The sequence below is a fragment of the Lupinus angustifolius genome, chromosome LG18, assembly GCF_001865875.1.
Source record: "Lupinus angustifolius cultivar Tanjil chromosome LG18, LupAngTanjil_v1.0, whole genome shotgun sequence".
In the NCBI taxonomy this organism is placed as follows: domain Eukaryota; kingdom Viridiplantae; phylum Streptophyta; class Magnoliopsida; order Fabales; family Fabaceae; genus Lupinus; species Lupinus angustifolius.
The window spans coordinates 7,399,839-7,406,265 of NC_032026.1; positions in this window are offsets into that span (position 1 = coordinate 7,399,839).

Genomic DNA, 6,427 nt, shown 5'->3' on the forward strand with positions numbered 1-6,427 from the left:
CATTACCAAAGGAACTTAGTCCAGAAATTTAGCCTTCCATGGCAATGGAAGAGCAAACCGAAAATGAGAAAATGAAGAATGAGTGAAACCCTAGTAGAGCAAAAAGAGGGAAAACTGAAATGTGTGTTTTTCAAAGTGAGGCAAAGTTAAAGTGTGTGTTTGGAGTGGGGAATCCGAATTTAACCCCTCCAACACACATAAACTGAATTGGGCCTAAACAATGGGCCCAAAGCTAAGTTACAATAAAAACGACTCCTAAATTAAAAATACAATCTTCACTTCAACACATATCCTCGACTTCCATAATGCCCAAAATGCCATTGGTGCCAAATATGATATGAAAATGATAATAGATTTAATCAGGCCAAATAATCCCAAATTAACTCATATTAAGAATATTAGTCCAATAAAGTCTAAAACACTAAACCATGTGAAACAAAGTCAATTAGGCACCAAGAATCATCAATCATGCTAATTTAAGGTTATGAATAGTGTGTAATATATTGCTCATTAGAAGTTGTGTAACTTATGATGACAACAGAGTGCAGATCCCAAAGAAATGATACTTGGTATCTTGGCTCTAGTTGCTCCAACCACATGACTGGACACAAAGAATGGTTGGTGAACTTTGACTCAAGCACGAGAAACAAAGTGAAGTTTGCAGACAACATGGTAGTAATCACTGAAGGTTGAGGTTACATACCTCTAAAAATGAAGTCTGGTAGCAAAGTATACATAACAAATGTGTTATTTGTCCCTAAAATGAAAACCAACCTCATCAGTCTTGGGCAACTACATGAAAAAGGATTCAGTATGGAATTGAACGATGGAGTTATGAATGTCTATGACAACTTGAAGAAGAAGATCTTACAAGCTCCACTCTCAAGTAACAGAACATTCCAAATCAAGCTAGGAATTGCAGAGTCACAATGCTTGAATGCAGAAACTACCTCAAATGAGACATGGCTCTGGCACTTAAGGTATGGCCATCTCAACTACAGAGACCTTAGAATGTTAAGCACTAAGGATATGGTCATTGGTCTTCCAGAAATTAAAACTCGGAACTCAGTATGTGATAATTGCCTAACTAGCAAACAGGCCAGAACATCATTCAGTAATCACAAACAAAGCAGAGCTGTTGAATTACTAAATGTTGTATACTCAGATGTATGTGGACCTTTTGAAGTGCCCTCACTTGGAGGAAACAAATACGTTGTCTCTTTTGTTGATGAGTTTAGCAGGAAGATGTGGATTTACCTAATCAAAGCAAAGAATGAAGTATTTGATAACCTAAAGAAATTCAAGGCCTTGGCAGAAAGATAATCTGGGAAACTCTTAAGAATTTTCAGAACTGATGGGGGAGGCGAGTTCAATTCAAGAGAGCTAGAAGATTGGTGTGAAGGGCATGGAATCATTCATGAAGTCACTGCTCCATACACTCCACAACATAATGGAGTGGCTGAGAGGAGGAATAGAACCATCATGAACAAGGTAAGGTGCATGTTGAAATGCAAGGGCTTGCCTCATAATCTCTAGGGTGAAGTTGTGACTACAGCAACATATGTACTGAACAAATGTCCAACTCAAGCTCTTGACAATCAGATCCCTGAAGAGGTTTGGATTGGAAAAAGGCAATCAGTGAAGCACTTAAGAGTGTTTGGTTCAGTTTGTTATAGGTACATCCCAGATCAGATGAGAAGGAAGCTAGATGACAAGAGTGAATTGATGATTTTTGTTGGCTACAATCCAACAAGATCATATAGACTTCTGAATCCTATAACTAATCAAGTGAAGTTCAGCAGAGATGTGTATTTTGATGAGATGAGCCTATGGAAAGATTCCCTCATGAAGTATGAGAACAACAAATCAGTAATTATGATTCCTATGCAAGAGAATAGTGAGAACTCAGAAGAATTGAATCATATTCCAAGAGTAAGGAATCAAGAAAACAGAGCTGCTGAAACTAGACCTACAAGGACAAGGCACCTACCACTAAGGCTAAGTGAGTGTGAAATGTTTGCAGATGATGTAATCACTGATGAAGGTGACTTGATTCACTTGGCTCTCTTAGGAGAAATTGAACCAATCACTCTCAAAGAGGCACTTAATAAGAATGTATGGCTTGAGGCAATGAAGGAAGAACTCAAAGCCATCAACAAAAATGACACTTGGGAAAAGGCTGAGTTACCTAATGATAAGAGACCTATAGCAGTCAAATGGTTGTACAAGGTCAAGTTGAGACCTGATGGGAGTATCTCCAAGCACAAAGCAAGGCTTGTGGCCAAAGGATTCATGCAAAAAGAAGGCTACGACTATGATGAAGTGTTTGCACCAGTGGCCAGATTCGAAACAGTCAGGTTATTTGTTGCACTTGCTAGTTAGAATGGCTGGAAATTGTGGCAACTTGATGTCAAGAGTGCCTTCCTAAATGGGTCTCTTGAAGAAGAAGTGTATATAATTGAGCCCCCTGGGTTTGAGACAACAACAACAACAGGGGAAAACAAAGTACTAAGACTAAAGAAGGCATTGTATGGCTTGAAACAAGCTCCAAGAGCTTGAAACAAAAGAATTGACTCATTCCTATCCTCTATTGGCTTCACTAAGTGCAAGGTAGAACATGGTGTGTATGTGAACTTAACAAGCACATGAGAATTAATTCTAGTCTGTCTCTATGTGGATGATTTGGTTATCGCAGGGAGCAGTGAAATCCTAGCATTGAAGAGAAAGCTCAAATCTGAGTTTGAAATGACAGACCTTGGAGAGTTAGCATACTTCCTTGGCATAGAATTTCTCAAAACAAAAAAGGGAATAGTGATGCATCAGAGGAAGTACACAAAAGATGTGCTAGACAGATTTCAAATGCAAAACTGTAAACCTACATCAACACTAGTTGAAGCAAACATGAAGCTGGATGAAGCAAGTTTGGAAAATCAAGCAGATACAACACTCTGTAGACATATTGTGGGTTGCCTCAGGTTCATCTGTCATAGTAGGCCCGAGATAACCTATGCAGTAGGAGTGATAAGTAAACACATGGCCGAACCTACACAGGCACACATGATTGCAGCAAAAAGAATCCTTAGATATCTCAAAGGAACTTTATGTTATGGTGTGTTGTTCCCAAACCAAAAGCAGAACTGTGAGTAAGGTTTTGTGGGATACTCAAACTCAGATTGGTGTGGTGACAAGGAAGATAGAAGGAGCACATCAGGCTATTTGTTCACCATCTTTGGTGCACATATATCTTGGAGCTCAAGGAAGCAAGATGTAGTAGCCTTATCAACCTGTGAACTCGAATATATCTCAGCATGTAATGCCACATGCCAAGGTTTATGGCTGATACATCTAATGACGGAGCTGGAGTATGGAGAGTTTGAGAATTTCGAACTAAGGGTGGATAGTACATCAGCAATAAGCTTGGCAAAGAACCCTATTAGCCATGGAAGGAGCAAACACATTGAAACAAGATTCCATTTCCTAAGAGATCAAGTTGATAACGGTAGAGTCAAGATGGTTCATTGCTCAACAGAGATCCAAAAAGTTGATGTTTTAACAAAGGCACTCAAGGTTGATAGGTTCAAAAGATTGAGAGATATGGTGAATGTATTCAGCTTCTAAAAACAACTCTGTTTTTTGCTATGGAATGCTTACTACCATGAACAACAACTCCTTAATTAAGAGGGCATGTTAATTGATGTAATCAAGTGAGCTAGTTATAGTAGTTAGATGAGTTGCCACTTATAGAAAGTAGTTAAGTTGGTTGAAGTTGTTTTAGGAAAGTTGTATATTAGTTTATAACCATTGAAAGATTATGAATAATTTCAATGCACTGAATATTCATTGAAACTCAACTCTCGCACAACTTAATTCTTCCCTCCCTAACCACGATTTCTTCTTCTTCTGCAACTCTTCTTTCTTCTTTCTGTTTCTTTTCTTTCTCACACAACACTAACATATCAACGACCACTTGACTTACTTGCAGCTTATGGTTTTCATTTATTATGATATGATCCATGATTGATGTTTTAAAAAAAATCGTTGATGTTAAGAAAATTCAAGCATGGCCATTTTGCTGCATCATGGTAAATGAACATTTGGTTGTGAATAATATGATCGGATGATATTTACTTTTCCTAAACAATATAAACCTAAAATAGTGACCATGAAAGTTTAATATTATTAATGTGTTTTCACAACTTAGAAATATTGCAGACTTCAAATGACATATTTTGTATTTGCTAGTATGATAGTATGTTACTACGTAATATATATGTCCTATGTTGAAAATGGACAGCTTGTTCTCTAGATATTATTAAAGCAAATTCACAACTATTAATTGGATTGTGTAGTTGTATCATCCTTTGGCAAATTTAACCTTTTTTTGGTTATTGATCGCTACTATTTAATGTAAAAAATGATGAAGTACACAGTAAAGTAATTAGTCAATGTACGATTTTATAGCCACAGAATTTTGGGTAGGTCAAATCTAGTTTCATAAGATCCTTTGTGACCTCCATTAATTCTTACTAAACCATGGGCTCTGGAAAATGTTGTATACAAAGAGGTATTGATTTTCAAGAACAATGCTAAGGTTGATTTCAGGATTTTTTTTCTCCTCAGGTTCGCATTGCATGATGCCATGTAGGATCTATTATCAGTAACCAATAACTAATGCCAACATCACCAACAATTAGATAAAGTTGATAACATGGACCAGTTCTTTAAGATTGTGAGACTATGGGGGCTAAACTATGGGACTAACCCAAAACTCCCAGAAGATAACTAAGGACTTCAAATTTAAAATGTATATAAAAATATCAACATCCAAGCCTACATCTTAATATTCACACTCTTAGATGTGAGACATTCTCCATAATCTTTTTCCTCAGGAGTGAGTGTCATCTATACGAAGTAATTTTTTAATTTTTAATTTCTTAATATATCTTCAAATTTACTAGTTGATACTAGTTTCTAGGATGAAGATTTTTAAAATGACCACATTCTACAGCTATATATTAAATTAGAGTATACTTTTGTAATAGTGAGTAAATCTCGTACTCTCATTTATAAAAGGGACATGTAATTCTTAATTAATATTTAATTTCAAATTTAATTATGCATATCTTCATTTTAAATGAGTTAATCATGGACTTATCATATATAACTTTAAGTATTTTTCCAGCCAGGCTTGTATGTAGAGAAATTAGTTTTAGAAGAATATGTATACTGTAGTAGGCAACACCAAATGAAAGATCTTAAAACTTGGATGATCAAGAGGAGCTATACTGAAAGAAAATCTTGAAGACAGACAATATGGTAAGCTATGTCTAAATTGCACAAATGGCATAGTTAATTTGCTTTATCTTGCTCATGTTTTATAGTAATAGAATGATTTCCAGTACATTGCGTTCCCTCTCATGGTTGTCCTTAAGAATCTGTTTGTGAGTTTGGTTTTGGAGGGAAAAGAAAGGAAAGACTTGAGAGCCACCTGACAAGCATGGTAGTTAAAATCGCAAGTGGGATCGCACGACTTTACGATCTTCAAGAGCTAACCCATGCTCGATATCAACCCGTGCTTGACCTCGGTGGAATTGGGTGAAATCGTCGACCCTTCCGATTCCATATTCGGCTCACTGTGGTTTGCAACACATCTCCTCTACTTTCATTTCCTCTATCGATCTAGCTTTTTTTTCTCTCTCGATCTCCGTTTTCCATTTATATGAGTTTAACTATATCTTCACTTTGTTTATTTTCTATGCTTTTTGTTTTGTTACAAAATGAGAATAAAGGAGAAGATGACTCACAATTGCCATTAGATTTAAGGAGGCCTTTTATATCATGACTGCAATTAGGTTTATAATAATGGATCAAGTTAGATCCATTTGTGCCTTTTTTAAGAAGGTCTGTTTTTTTATACAGTAAGTTGGCCTATTTTTTTGATAGAGTGAGTTGACATGTTTGTTTATATTTTATAAGTATCTAATCCTTTTTTATTTCTTTCAAAGACTAAGTATTTTTTTTAATATAAAAGCATCTAATCTCTAAACTCTTGATTGAACCATATTAACTATACTAAAACAAATAATCATCTAGAAGAAAAATATGAAACCTTTTTAATTCTCTATTCTCTATGTTGGAACTATTTATCTATTTAAAAAATTTCTAGTAAAATTTTAATATATAAACATATGAATTTATGTCCATATATATTGAAAAGCAAGATCTTACGAATCATGTTATTTACGATCTTTGACTCTCCTTCCGATCCTAAGTAGAATCTCGATTTTAACTACCTTGCTAACAAGTATATTCTAAGGCTCTCAAGCCTATCCCTCCCCTCCGTTGCCCTCGAAAAACTAACTCGCTGCCCTCGAAAAACTAACTCGCAAAGGGGCACTAAGAAAATGTTATAAATTTAATAATTAGT